The sequence below is a fragment of the Centrocercus urophasianus genome, unplaced genomic scaffold, assembly GCF_019232065.1.
Source record: "Centrocercus urophasianus isolate 14NV4802_14NV808 unplaced genomic scaffold, USGS_Curo_1.0 seq_11, whole genome shotgun sequence".
Taxonomy (NCBI): domain Eukaryota; kingdom Metazoa; phylum Chordata; class Aves; order Galliformes; family Phasianidae; genus Centrocercus; species Centrocercus urophasianus.
Genome location: NW_024884253.1, coordinates 73,354,063 through 73,370,352, shown reverse-complemented (window position 1 = coordinate 73,370,352; position 16,290 = coordinate 73,354,063).

Here is a 16,290-nt window from a genome sequence, read left to right as displayed (position 1 = left end):
TTGGTTGTTTTATTATAAAAGACTAACAGGTGACTAACTGCCCTTCTCAAAGCAAAATTTAGTATTTGGTGTTATACAAGGCTTGGACATCAATCTTAGTTAGATTTCTTTTTCTCTATTTGTGACTTAGGTGTGGCTTTTAGAAAGTACAGCAAAAACATATACATAGCTATCAGTTTTATACTGGCTTACTCTCTTTTCATAAAGTCTTGATTCTATATTCATTTATTTTATTCTATGTAGAATCTTTTCTTCATGAAAAGATTCATGAAAAGGTACTTATGATCTGAATGAGACTTTGACATACTACTCATCTTATATCTCATTACAAAAGGTCATGTTAAAAGCTTCAGATTATACTGGAACCTTCAATTTTATTTTATGAATTGAGGAAAGAATGGCAACTTCTGTTCCATTCCTTTCCTGCTATTGACTTTATTCTTCCTCTTTTTATATTTGTTTCAGTTAAAACAAAACAAACAAACAAAAAAAACCCATAAGCCTGAATTATGAAACTACTTGAAAGAGCAGTTAAGCGGTTCAGTTATCACTGTTTTACTTTAAACAGTTGACACATCAATGTTTCATTTGTTGTACGCTACTATGCTGAAAAAAGCTCTTGAAGATTACTTACTGCTGGACACTCATAAAACATAAAACTTCAATTATTTTTTTGTTGAAACAGATGTAATGTAATGCAGATTCACTAACATCTTCTGAATTTTAAACTTTGATCTCTATACTCTGCTCAATGCAAGGATTATTGGATCCAAGTAGCGTTAACTGCTTAACAGAATGTAAGGTAGAGACTCTTCATTTTCTTCACTTAGCTGGGCATCAAAATGAGGTTAAATGGCATCATTCTAAAAGGTGACTCAGAACATTAATTATTTTTTCAGAGAAAGCCTTCCTGTGAGTAGTATGGCCATTATCTTTAGGTTATAAGCTAACCTCAAAGACAGAAGTGTGTAAGTGACAGCAGAAAAGTTCTGTTTCCTCAGTTATTAAAATAAGATTATTCACTCATCCAATTTATTTATTTATTTGAGAGCCCTTAAAGATCAAAAGCAAATACCCATGGGAAGCAAGCAGGCAATAGAAGAAAAAATCTTTTTGAATTGCTTTTAGAGCAATAAAGTTTTTGGCATAGGTTTGTCAAATCATTTTGGATCTGTTCAAGATAGATTTGAAGAGTTAACAGCATGAAAATTTTCCTTCCTGAAATTGTAGAAACAAAGTGAGGAAAAAAATAACTTTTAAAATTGTATGCTATTCTAATAAAAACCTAGTTGAGATAGCTTTTCTTTCCTCGTGTCATTAGCAGCAGCAATTCTGTTAATTTTTACAGTTTGGGTATCAAAATATTGTTTAAATGTCTACATGCACCATGACAATTACATTATTTTCTTTCATATGACAATAAAATTTATTCAAGTATTATTTTTCAAAGTTATTTTTATATTAATCTTTCTAAGAATTGTGGCAAAAAAAGATATCTGAATTTACATTAAATAATGAACAAGATGTTTCTTCTGGATTGCAGCTATTTTATTTTTTTTTTTTTTTAATGGCTGGAAGGAGATTCTTTAACTTTACCACAGAATTCAACAGAATTTTTTAGTGAATTTCAGTGAATTTCAATTTCTTGTAGAATATCCAGCATTTTAAAAATTTCCATCAGCAGTAAAAAAGTGAAGAAGTAGCTTATTTCAGAAATCAATGGTTTCTCAGCTGTCCTTTAAATAGTATTTCAGCTGTTTTTGACATTGAGGTAGGTTGTATAGGCAGATGGAATACGTTTAATCTTGCTTGATGATTTCTGCATTAACAAAAAAAGTCATCATATGTATTACTTCAGATGATGATTTTTTTCTAACATTATATTAAATTATCCCAAAGAGTATTCCGAGGTTTCAATTGAGGATTATAACTGTGCTTCTTCCAGTAAGAGATCTATATAAATCCTTGTGAAATGGCCTGATGAACAGGTACTGTTTGTCTCTTTTGCTCTTAAACAGATGCAAAGTCAAATGTTAATTCTAGATTCTCCTTCATTCTCAGAAGTGTCATTTGCAGAAGCAGAAAGACTAATAAGCAGGAGTCAGAGGTATCAAATATTCACCTTCAGCTGAGACATCTGTGGGGATAGGGAACAGTGGAAGGCTGGTAATTGTGTCACTGTTGTGAACAGTTACCCCTTTTTGTTATTATTTAATAAGTTAATACTTCCAAGACAGTGTTCTTATTTATGTTTTCAATCTGGGTTGCGAGAGGATTGGAGCAAGACCTAGAAAGGGCCTTGTGCTTAGGTCTCCTATAGCTTTACTGACATCCTTGGGAAGTAACTTCATTCGAAATGGAACCAAGACAGTCAACCCAAATGGGATAAAAAATTCAGTGTAGAATACATTGAAATGATTCACAGGGAAGTGATAAAAAAATCAAAATATTTAGTTGTCATTTCAGAGAAGAACAATATCATTATCATCTGCACAGCCTGTCTAGACTCTTTTTGCCTTGCACAGATTAGCATTACTTCAATGCACAGATGTTCATTTTATACAATAAATTTGGTAGCAGATAGGATGAGCAATAAACAAACAGCATGCATGAGTGAAGAAAATATAATTTCATTGAGAATTCACCCCAAAATACACCACAACTGTATACCTGCAGATATGCAAATAGCACGTTTGTATGCAAGCAAGGCAGTAACACAGAAGTATTGATTTGCCTACACTGTTATATTGTCTACATATCCAGAAACTTACTAGGCATATTTTATAAATGCTTTTTGTGTATACTTGATTATTTTTACCAACTGTATTACAAATATAGGAAAAAAAAAATTGAGTCCAGCTGTACACCCATTGCTTAATGAGCTCTAAAAATAAAACTTTTTGAGAGGGCTGTGAAATTCTCTGGGACATTTTGCCCTGCATATTACCATCAAATTTGTCTCTTCTCTTTCCATCTCAGTCCTATGAAAAGTTAGTATGTTTGTTTGCAGGCTTGTATTTTCTTTGACTGTAAGCTTCTGTGGGAATTCCATAGGAAAAAGTGTGATATCAAGTTTGAGGTCTTTGATAGCACTGCCTCTTGTCACACTTCAGCCTGATTCAGCCTAGCTCTGGGACAAGGGGGTGAAGGGACCCACAGAAGGTAGTAAGGGAAAGGGAAAAGGTAAGGAGGCGGGCTGGAGGAAGGATAACTGTAGCAGTGAGCCAAGGTAAAACTTGGTTTACTAAATACAGTAGCAGAATGTAAGAAAACACAATATAATACAATATGATAGGAGCTGAAGCTAAAAAAATCAAATAAAATGAGAGAGAATTTCTGAAACCCAAGTCCTTACTCTAATGCTGTAGGTGAAGCCGCCAGGGAGCAAAGAGAGGTCTTGTGACTTCTGGTCCATTCTGTTTTTCCTTCTGAATGGAAAATGGAAACAGAAAAATGAAGTCTACTGGGAGCTGTAGTTTTTTCTTCTCTTCTGAGACCAAGAGACTGGAAATAGTGACAATCCACAGAACAGCAGCATTAACTCTTGAAGTCTCAGTACACTGCATGATGTTATGATATAGAATAGAATACTAATGAAAAACCATCAAACCATGATACCTCTGCATTAGAGCTGTGTGGTATAGTGCAGAGATACCCACTGTAACTCTAAAAAATTTGGTCTAGACAGCAGGGTGTTTTATTAAAGCAGATTTTTACCTAGAGAAAATATCTCTGTGAACAGCTGTACGTCATATTATTGGAATTCCACCAAGATCTGCCAATTCTCTATTCTAAGGACCTACTGGAGCTCCTGTGTATTTAAGCTCTATTGAGAGGAATTCATAGCTGGATGAATTTTGATGTAATACCAGATGAATCTTAGTGAATCTTTTTCTCTTCCTCTCAGAATTTCCCTTTGTGTCTCTATCAAGCACTAAAAGATTATATGCGAGGAAAAAAAGAAAAAAAAAACAACATATGAGGGCTGCTCCAAAAATAATGCCTCCCATTTGATTATGTTGGCCCACAACATCAGATGTGTATGTTGGTGGTACAGTAATAGGGGTTGAAACTTCCCATCAATATTCCATTCTATTTTGTTGCCATGTGACAGATGGCAGCAAAGAGACAGTCTGACAAAATGGTGTCTGTCATGACATGGAAGTGAGCATGAAGTGAAGATGCTGAATTCCTCCATATGGAAAAAATGGCACCCACTGACATTCAGTGATGCTTGCTAAATGTTTATGGACACCAATCAGTGAGGACAGTGAGGCAGTGAATGGTTTGTTTCAGCAGCTATGACAGCTACAATGAATTACCTCCAAGGGTGCAGATTTTTATGATTGCAGCATGCAGGCTCTTGTTCATCACAGATGAAAATGCATAACCAGTGGTGATGACTATGTTGAATAACAGTGTTTTGTAGCTGAGAATTTGTTCTATCGAACAGTATTATTTTGTTCTTTGTATCTGTTCATAGTTTCCAAGGAAATAAATACAAGGTATTACTTTCTGAGTAACATGTATGCTGGTTCACCTAATAGTTACATTAGTGATGAGGTGGTGTAAAATGTGGCATTTAAGCTGTTTTACTATGTGTGTGAAACTTCGCCTTTCTTGCTGTCATGGGTATTTTCAAAGAGAATTTCAAAATTATTGTAATCTATAAGTCTTTCAACATTAAATTGCTGTTTCAGGAGAACACTGTAACCATAATCAGGTTCTTTGCAAGCAGGTTGTTTGGAGTTTTAAGTAACAACTGTTCATATAAACTTAGTTAATAAATTTGTAGTTTAGCATGAGAAAGAATGTAACTGTGAGCACAATTCGTATCCTGTTTGTTGGTGTAGGTTCAAACAGGCAGAAGAGCTCATGTTGCTTCTCCACTATGGATATTTATTACTTCATATGGTGAACATTTCAGTAACCATTAATTTCAAGTGTTGCTCAGATTTGGTGGGCTGTTAAGTTTATTGTCCGGACAGTATCAGTGGCGCTAGTTAAATTGTACGCTGTAAAATTCTTTAACATAAAGAAGAAAATTGTCATGGCTTCTTGGCTTGATTTTGTTTTGTTTGTAAGCAAATAAATTCCTATGCATTGAAAAAATTATAAAAAAAAAAAAAAAAAAAAAGACAAAATGACTTTGGGGCAGATATCAAATATGCATACATTAAAATGTAGATATATAGCCACTGGGATTTTGAAAAGATACCTACCTGCCTCAGTGAAAAATTACATTTATCTTTAAACAGAGGACTGGATTTTATTCATGGCCATATTTCAAACAGAATATGTGATTATATATAATTTTCTGCCTCAGTTATGTGTCCCTCACATCATTAATATTACAGCTGCAGTTCTTTCTTTTGACAAGATTGTAAGTAAAACTTAGAGAGCAGTGGAGACCAATCACATTTTTAACTATTTAATTTAGAGTAGTTTTGGCCATTTTGGAGGATTTTTGTACATAAACTGAAATTCCAAATACTGTTAGATATGTAAGCTGTCATAATGAGTAGCAAGTATTTCTTGGCCATCTAACTTCAGCATGAGATATTGCAATATATATGAACAATTAACACTTCATTTCCTACTGTAACTTGATAAATACAAATGGGTTCACTTCGTCTCTCTCGATCTTGCACGATCTAGGAGTCTGAATTCTGCAGTGCATATTTCACTTGAAAATCACCGCAGAGACAGAATCACAGAATGGCCAGAGTTGGAAGGGACCTCAAAGATCATGAATCTCCAACCCCCTGCCACAGGCAGGGCACCAGCCTACCCATTTAATACTAGACCAGGCTGCCCAGAGCTCCATTGAATGTGGCCTTGAACACTTCCAGGGACGGGGCATTCACAACCTCTCTGGGCAGCTTGTTCCAGCACCTAACCACTCTCATAGTGAAGAACTTCCCCCTGACATACAACTTAAATTTTCCCTCCCTCAACTTAAAACCATTTCTCCTTGTCCTGCTGATATCTTCCCTTATAAAGAGTTGACTCCCCTCCTTTTTGTAGGCTCCCTTTATGTACCAAAAGGCTGCAATATTTAAAATATAGGAAGCAGGCAGCGATAAAGAAAAGTTGAAAGCTTCCACTAGTCACCAGCTGCTAACCAGGCTTAAATCCATTCAAAATGACCCTTTGGGTTCAGCCATCAAGTCAATTTAGTACCCAGTGGACTACTTCTCCAGAAGGCCTTGCTAAAGAGCTGTGATCTGCAAAATTTGGATGGAATAAGAATCAAAATTGTTTGAAATAGAATCAGTGCATCTAGAAATAGTGCTTCTTCTGTCTTAAGAAAGGTTGTCTCCAGAAACTTTTCAACCAGCCATAAGTTTGGATATCAAACCTCTGAAATTCATTTGTATACTCATCTAGAAATATTTCACTTGTTTATATCCTATGAAAGATTCTTTGTGAATATTTTTGTAGCAGAAATGCTAAGTCACGACCTGAAGCAGTGATTGAGCACCTGGTGGGAAGGCTGGGCCAACCCAGGGGAGCTCAGCTGCATGCAATATGCCTGAGTGACTACAAGGGGTGGAAACAGGACCTACCCCTTCCGAAACATCATTAATTGTTGGCAGTGGAGGTGAGGATGTTTTGTTGGAGATTCCTGTACAACTGAGGTCTTCCAAGGGTAAGCAGCTTTTTTTCTTTTGTTTCTGCATCTACAGCTGCTTATTTTAGTATAGCCTCTCTTTCTCCTGCCTTGGATGTTGCTGTTCTGCTTTCATTGTTATGCATTCCATTGCATTATAGCATTATAATTTTGCATGTTCAATTATTATACGTACTATTAGCTCTCATTTGCATGTTTTTTTTTTTATTATTTTTCTAATATTGTAATAAGGAAGATTATGTGATGTCTTACACATATATAAAAGACAATTGTTCCTCTATGAAATACGTTGTGCCCTAAGTAAGGCATGTAACAATTTTTATTAATCCAAGTACCCGTGATTCCTAAAAGATGTCCGCATAAAATATAGTAATACAAAAAAAGAGGGGAAGAATAATAAGAACACTGATACATTATATGTTCTTTGGCTTTTTCAGCTTTGATAGCTGGATATGGTCTTCAAAATAAAATAAAATTAAAAAAAAACAACTATCTGGAGGTAGACCAGCACTGAAAACTAAGTAAGAAAAAAAAAAGCTGAAAGGGAGGGGGGGGGAAAAAAAAAAAAAAAAAAAAAAAAGAGAGAGAGATGAGAGATTATGCAGCTTATTAGTTCAAGGAAGCTCATGCATTTGAAAAGATAAGTTTTTGTGGAGGAAGAAGATTCCTAGAAAATCAAGTAAAAGTCAATTGCAGAAGAAATCTAAGCACTGGGATTTGGAAGTTGTTTAGATCCTTCAGAAATATCTAGATTTGTGTTTGATATAGGAATAAAAGGGGAAGCAGGACAATACAAAAGTATATTGGAAGAGGATGCTTCTGTATCAGTGAAATAAATTATCTACGCATTCACAGAAAAATAGTCTCGTTTTAGAAATGCACACTTAAATAACTTAGTAATGGAGTTGTTATTCCTCACGTGTGTGGGGAGATATGGTGAAGAATTTTTTGTTGTTGTTTTCCAGTGAAGGGCTTAGTTAAAACAGTCCCTTCCACACTGTTTGAGACTCACTTTTTTAGAGGACACATGCCAGCATCTATACCTCTGATGAAGAATGATTAAATGCTTATGAGTGAGGCTGAGCGGATTAGGCTTTGCTTTGAGGTAGTGCTTACTGCAAGTGATTTAATTAGGATGTCACTAAATGAAAGCCGAAAACACAAGATATATAGACATATGTCTTGAACTACCTGGTTTGTTTTTTAAAAATAGACATTTTAAATGCTGTTTCAGTTTGAAAGCTACTTCCATTTATGCTAGTCAGTTTCAGATGATGCATATAGAAGTTAGAAGTACATAAATAACGCTGTCAAAAATGAAGTTTGTGCAATGTGAAGGTTTGTAAATTCCAGAAATCCGTAGTTCATGTAGTCACAAATTACTCATCCATTACGTAAGTCTTCGCTTGGGAAACTTCCACTGAATTTTCAGTAATTTATGTAATTTGTTTTATCAAAGTTATTTGCTGCTCGAACTATAAAAAAACATCTCTCCGAAACAGCAAATTCACTTGTTTCCTTATAGTGGAATGATGGAAGCAACCAGAAAAACTGTGTTTGTATTTAATACTACTTCTTTTCTCTAGTATCACCATCCAGTTCAATGAGACTTGATGGATTCGATAAACATTATACAAATTATACGAAACACTTATACATGAAAGTACTTCCAGATGCAACATTTAGTGTCATTCATGACTAGGAATTAATACTGGTTAATCCATCAATGTTGTATACTTAATATTATCGCATGTTTTCACTTTTTTTAAACAATAACTCTGAAGCCTTTATCTTCATATTACCTTGCTGGTCTTTAAAGACATAAGAATAAACCAGAAGATAAATATTTGCATAATCAGTTGATTATTGCATTATGGTAGCCTGTGATAGCTGCAAATATATTAATTTTATAAGAATACTTCTCTGTAATTATGAATTATCTGATACAATGACTGGGGGGGGGAACCTTTCTTTGAGTGAAAACATAGCTTTTCTATTTTCTTTGCATAAGAGTGTTTATCTTGTAATGGTTGTATATTGTGTTCAAGTTCTCTGTAGTTCAATTTGCTTCAATCAGATTGAATAGATGTATCATCAATATACAGATGTTATAATTAAGAAATATTCAGGAAAGTTAGGCTAAGTAAGATTATTGCAACAGGGAGATAACAAATAGTAAATGCTTACTGATGTTGTAGGCTTACAATATTCTCTACAAGGAGTGATCTCCAGGCAGAGATCCTTCCTCAGTGCCAGTCAGCACTTAAGTGGGATCTAGGAGAGTTGCAGCCAGCTTCCATCCCTTCCAATAGCACAGGTGATTCAGCAGCTCCTGTACCACAGATAAGTTAGTCAAGACTTCATTTCCTTATTCACTGAATGTGTGTAAGAATGTAATCTTTATTGTGTAGTTGTATGATATAATGGCTAGTATCAGTAAAGCTCTCACTCAGATGTACATTAGATTGTGGATGATCATCTGCAGAATCTGAAACATACCATTAGTTAAATAAAAAAAAGCCTGACCTTTCCATGGTGATGAGAACATTAGTTCATTGCCAGTACGTGTAACTCTCCCAAAGGATTCAGTCTGACAGCCTAATTTGGTAAGAGTCAAAACAGGTGCATTTTATTAGAGAAAATATTTTGTTGTGTGTCATCCAAAGAGTGACTTTTATCTCTTTCTGAGGGTAATTTAATGTCATTTACTTCAAAAGCCCTTGATTGTTACTATTTTCTGACTCTTGTTTCTGCTGAATTTTACTTCATTGTTATGTATGCTTTATAATCTGAAGCGCTGAAAGTGCAGATGGGAGAAACTGAGGCTGGATTCTTACAATCATACAGGGGAGCACTTTTAACCTAGGTATGGTATTGTCATTTTCAGTGGAATTACTCAGGAAGTAAAGAACAAATGTAATTTGAGTCACATGTCTGACTATGATTTTCCCACAGAAGGCTGTTCTGCCTTGCAGCATAACTGGAAAAAAATAATTCTGCTACTGATGTAAAGAGTGTAACAAAGTCGTCCTGCTAGAATGCAGCATGTCTTTCCTAACGTTAATTTTCATTATCAGTAAACAGTAGTGCAGATCATATCACATATCTGTTATTTGATTGTCAGCATTAAATGACTCTTTAAAATATATAGAGGAGCATGGTACAGTCTGAAAAGTAACCAAATGAGGGGCTCACTGGCTTATTTTTTCCATAGTAACATGATTTGCTCCAGGTGTCACTACAACATACATTTCTATATATTCTGACAAACTGATCCTTGAGAAAACACATTGTCACACCCCATCTCTACATCAGTTATAAGATTCGCATACCTGTCCATAGCAGGTTATTTGCTGTTCCGTTATCCTGTTATTTGCTCTTCCACTGTTCTGCTTAGCTATGCTTATGAGACCCTGCATTTCAGGAGTAGGCATTCAATTTCCTTGTTCAATTTTTTTCTAAAGCTTACCCTTTGCAGATCAGGTGGGCCATAACAGGGGAGGCTTATTACACTATTCAAGGTTAGGAAAATCATTGCAATATCAATTACTAAAAGGAAAATGGAGCCAGTTTTTATTTAAGCAGCTTGGGAGAAAAAGATATGCTGACTTCTGTGTTTATATGTTATGTTTACTTACAGGTGACTTGAGAAGAAAATTAGGTGTGTGCTTTTTTTTCGGCTCTATTATAAAATATAACCAAGGTTAGAAAGTTTGATGTTTGTCTTTAAGTTACTCATGTTCACATGGAAGATTCAAAATAAAATTTATCTGCATTTGAATGAAACATTTTGTAGATAATCTGGTTGACACCTTTGAGTAGCAGGCAGTATTTTTAAGTGGCAAATACTATGTAACCAATGAATTAAGGAAAATAAGTTAAAATTTATGTGACTTCATGAGGTGTTGGACTGGCAGCTGCAGGTTTGACCTTGCTAAGCCAGTTCTTGATCTCAATGATGCTTTTCTACAGACTCAGACAATTAGCACAGGGATCCGGTCTCCTGTTTTTTTTGCTGTTGGTTTTTTTTTTTTTTTTTTTTTTTTTTTTCCAAATAACATTGTTAGCTCCCCTATCTCTGCAATGTAAGACAGTGGACTAAGACAGCAAACCACAAATTAATGAAGAAGCAGTGAAAAGATTGGTGAACAGAATTGTGGCTGATGAGATGACCAACCAGAGCCAGCCAAGTGTTCTGCATCCTAAACCAAGCCCAAGAAAATAACATGATGACCTTCATGGTAAAGACTACTGAGAGATACGCATGTGTAAAAGAGCTGAGACTGCCTTTGGATTCTTTTTTTATATTATGTTCTGGTCTAGAGGGGAACTCAAGGAATAGAAAAAGCCAGGAATCTTATGTCTAGTCACAGATTCCCAGAATGGCTGAAGTTGAAAGGGACTTCTAGAAGCCATCTGGTCCAATGTCCTCTAATGCAGAGCCACATAAATTCTGGGTAGCCTATTTAGTTGTTCTGTTTCCTGCACAGTAAAGTAGCATTTCCTGGTGTTCAAATGGAACATCCTATGTTCTAGTTGGGCCCACTTTCTCTTATCCTCACACTGGGCACTGTTGGAAACAACCTGGCTCCATCCTCTTTGCACCTTTCCATCAACAATTAATACACTCTGCCTTTAAGTATTTATAAGATCTACCTGGAGCTCTCTCTTCTCCAGGCCAAGCATTTCCTATTGGAAAATAATTTACATGCTGGCTTTTCAGCTAACTTAAAAGCCTTTCAGTTGATTTTTAGTGTCTTGAAATCTATATCTCCATTATTCTCCATCTACAACACTAGTAGATCAGAAGCAATAATGGTACCATCACCATGATTTATGAGGCAATAATAATGATTCCAGTGATGTTAAAATGAAGTTATGTAATAAATGGAAGGGTATATATCCAGGATTGTAATCCTATCCATTATTTTCCTTATCCTGACTGAAGGAATATCTCTTTGTGAGCACATGTTTAGAAACTGCTCTCCTGAAAGGGGGAAGTAAAGAAAAGTTTATTATGCCTTAAATCCTTAAAGACTTTCATTTTCTCTGGTATTGTCACAAAATTTAATTTTCTCTGAATAAGGAAGTAACAACTTGAAATAGCTGGAAGCTGTCACTGCTGCAAGGATCCCTGTTATGTTTTTGCTTTTTTTTTTTTTTTTTTTTTTGAACTCTTACTACACCATCTGGATGTTTTTAGTACAAAGTCTAAATACGAAATCATGTGAGATCCAATTTGTAACAGACATTCTTTTCTGCGAGTAGGAAACTTCCTGTAATATTTATGTAGTGCTTTTTGCCTCCATGCAGAAGTATCCTTTTTCAGTTCTTACTAATATAGAAATAATTATCATCTTCCAGAAGCTCAGTTCTTAACCTGTGCTTTCTTAAAGTATGTTATAAACATATTTAGTAGATAAGATGTCTATGACAGAATGACACACCCTGGTTTTCTCATATATCCAATGAGACACCAGTAGCATATAGCAACAAAAAACTTGTCTGACACGGGCATTGTCATGAGCTTGCTCTATGATTAAGTAGAAGAACCCTGCTACGCTCACCTAACAACGTATTTCATTTTGAAAGAACTCAAGTACCAAATTTCCAAAAAAAAAAAAAACAAAAAACCCACACAAAATAAAAAAGAAAAAACATGCATAAGAAATTTAAGAATAAATTTGATTATATGTCAAAAGAATAGTTATGTACATTTACTTCTTGGTATAGTGTAATTCACATTTTCTAATAAATCATATTCATGAAGGGTAAGAGAAGTCAGTAATATGACTTAATACCTCTTAAACAATAGGTATAATATTAACCCTAGAGAAGCCTGTAGTCCAGTGGGGGGGGGGGGGCGGGGAAAGTCTGAATTTTCTGGAGTACAAACAAAAGCTTAGGACAGTCCTTAACAAAGAATGTCATAAGCTGAATTAGCAGAATTTTATTATTTGTTGTCTACTTGCTTATATTGTTAAGAAACATCTGAAGTAGGAAAAAGTGAAAGGATAAGAAATCTGATGTTCTTCCTGCACTTTTTGTGACTATGCATGCATGACAATCACCTCATAAATCTTTCTAGAATTTAACCATGGCCAACTTCTTTATGTAAGAGACCCAAATAGAAATAAATAGAAACCACTGCAAGAAAACTGATTCTGTTAGAGAGGGAATTTGAGAATGTTCCTAGATGCAAGTGAATTGAAAACATGATGGCAATACTCCATCTCAGTGTAATGTTTGATGGAAATATTACTGTCCTTCTGTAAATTCTGAAATCGATTAATTATCCAAACCATAGCATTGTGTCTCCTGTGCTGCTGGGAGGCTCATCAATCCCTATAATATTTGTGTGCATTAAGAAGTGCTTGATAATTCATAGCCTCTTTTCTTTCAGGTGCTCCAAAGATCAGTTGGGAGGTGCAGCTGGTTCTGGGAGGCAAAACAATTTGAGTTGTTGAGTTTACACAGCAAAGTAGGGACTCTAAAATTAGTACAGAAATTTACTTTTAACAACTTTATATACTATTAACTTTGGAATTGCAGTCATGTGCAGTAGTTTGTCACGGCTTGAAGTCAATTGTTTACAGGCTGGTTTGGCCCAGTTCCATGACCAGCGGAGCAGAGGGATCCATGGATCCACACCTCTGGAAAAGGGAAACAGGACCCCAAAATAATTGAAAACAGTGGCAACAATCTGAGGTGAAGCAAACTAATTTACTAAATATAGTATCAGCAAAAAAATAATGAGAGAGTGAGTATGTCTGAAAGGTGGATAGGCCTCACCACAACGCTGAGGTGAGAAGAGCAGTCCAGTTGAGCCGATGAAGAAAAGCAGACGGAGAAGAGCAGATGAAGAAGAGCACATCAGGTGACTTTGCCAGGAGTTATATCTCCTTGTTGACTGCAAGGCCCCCTGGGGAAATGTAGCTCTTCCCCTCCAGACAGGTACCTGGAACTTGAGCATCTGCAGTCAAACCCCCAGTGCATTACATAATGTTATGATGTGGAGCACCGATAACCAAAATCGTAAAATCATGACACTTGACAATTGAGCTTGAACAAATGTTCAGGCAAAGAACTTACTCCACAAATCTAGGACACCATTAGCAAGCTCATGGCAGACTGCAATCACCCACCTGTGTGATAGAAATGCATACATTGGACTGTTGCACAAAATACCCAAACCTCTGCTGTTCTAAGGGATGCACAATAGGAAAGAAACAATCTCAGCCTTAAGTATCAGATTTGATACTCCTAGCTATTACCATTAAGCAAAGCAGCTTTTGACTTACATACTAAGAATAATACCAGTTCTCTACAAGTTGCTCAGTAACAGTCAAAAATTAATTCTAGTGTCAGAAATTACCTAGAACAGAAGGGAGAGCAAAAAAGGGAACAACCTATATGACTGTGTAAATCAATGCTTCATGCTTAATTAGTATGTGTTATTTTGGTCCATTTATCTCAGAAAGGGTGTAGTTGAACTGCAGAAGGTTGAAGTTAGTGGACACGTTATAGAAGCCCCTTTGTACCTTGCATGTGAAATGACTAAAGCAGGACTAGTTTGAAAACAAGCTGATTCCAAAGGAGCAGAAGTGGCAAAGATTTCCAGCACTGTTAGGGGTGCAGAGAGAATAGAGAAGGATCACTTTCTCCATTGTTTTTGTGTGAGGAGAATACAGCACCAAACAAAGCAATTAAGAACTAGGTCTGGAACGACAAAATGAAATGGTATATTCTCCATGCAATGGGTAACTGAGCCATGAAACTTCTTCCTGTAAAATATTGCAGATACAATTCGCAGTTTCAAGTGGAGATTGAGCTAATTCTTAGAAGAAAAATCCTTTGTTAATTACTAAATACTAGTTTCATTCTCACTAATTTCAAAACCCTATACATCAGCTCTAATGATTGCTAGAGTATAGGAAACATTTTGTATTCAACAGGCAAGAAACTTTTTCCAAATTAAGAAAAAAGGAAAATTAAAAAATGGAAGAATTTATGATTTCATTTCTTAGTCTATGTTCCAGCAGCAGCTATCACTGAGAAATAACAAGGTGTACATATAAAGAATGCATGTGAGTACATAGCTAAACAAAACCACTCAGTCTTGAAAAAAAAGAGCAAACAAGAGAGAGATGCAGACATACAGTCGTGCTACATTTCTCTTCACTTCTTCAGCATCAAATAAGCCCTCATATTTTGTACTAATCAAGAAAGCAGGATTCTCACTGCTCAGATTTTTCTTTCTCTCCTGAGTATTCCTCATCATTAGTACTGATGGCCTTAGATATGATATTGCACAGCCTCAAACAAATTATCTCATTTTACTTGAAGTAACAAAGACAATTTGCACTAGATGGAAATTGAATCAATGTATTACTAGGGCAGTTCTTGTCAACATTCATATTTTCTGTTTCATCCCTCCTCTCTGGAGGGAAGTGTGACTGGCCATTATTCCATTAGTGATCTTTCCTATGAGACTAATAAGATGACATCAAATCAAAAAGGTACTGTTTTCTGCCTGTGTAGTCTGGCAACAGCTTTAGTGTTTTAATGCAAGTCACGTGGTCTTCATTTTGGAATGTGGGATGCCTCTGTGATGTAATATTTGTCTTCACTTACAGCTGCCTTCCTTTTACAGTTAAGGCAGATTATATTAAATATAAAGCGCTTAAATTGTTTTATAATGATGCTATTGCTATCAGAGAAAGACCAAAAATACCAGTGAATATAAGTATAATGGTATAAAATATAAACTTTCAGGCTGTCCAAATATTCTGATTACAAGAGAAGGATGAATCATTCTCGCATAGAGTTAACACTAAGGCAAATTTAATTGTTACCACTTATTAAGTTTTGAGTTATGTTCCTCCGTAAACATAAGACAGTTAAGCTTCTTTTTTGTCTATTTTCTTCTGTTTGGCTATCTCCCAAATCCATACCTTATTCTACATCTTTCAAAAGAACTAACTGCAATAAGAGCTCTTAGATTTGTCAGTAAAAATTCCCATACAGTTTAACAAGCTATTTATTACAAATCTTCTTTAAGAAAGTCTTGTATAAAATTACATAGCTTACATCTGAATTTATAATGCTGAATTCACATTGTTTTACAGGTTTATAGGAGTAATAATAAAAAATATCTGGAGCAAGCTTTTTAAGGAACACCCACGTCATTTTGTCTGAAGATAAATTTGCAGTTTAGAGATTATCTGTCTATGGAAACATCTCCTCTGATCAAACAGCTGGAGGTAATCCTGAGTTAAAGGATGTCTCTTGCTAAGCATCTTATGAGAAATATCCATGCACTTGCATAGCTAATCCAAAGAAACATCTTCAAAAAGACATGACAACACAACACATGGGCTGTAACTTGTAAAAGTGTCCATAAGTCATAATGGCACTAATAATAAATTTAGCTGAATATACGGTTGTCATCTTTTCTATAGGATTAGCAGGTTCATTTAAAGGGTTTAATTTAAAGGGTTCATACAAACGTGCCCCAGGCCTGGCATTAATGCATGAGCTACTCTTTAAGTCTTTTCAAATTACCAGTGACAGCAAAAATATATTTCTCTTCCTATGTATAAAACCTTTCCACAAATGACGTAAAACCTGTATGCAACAAAGAGTAGGACTAGATC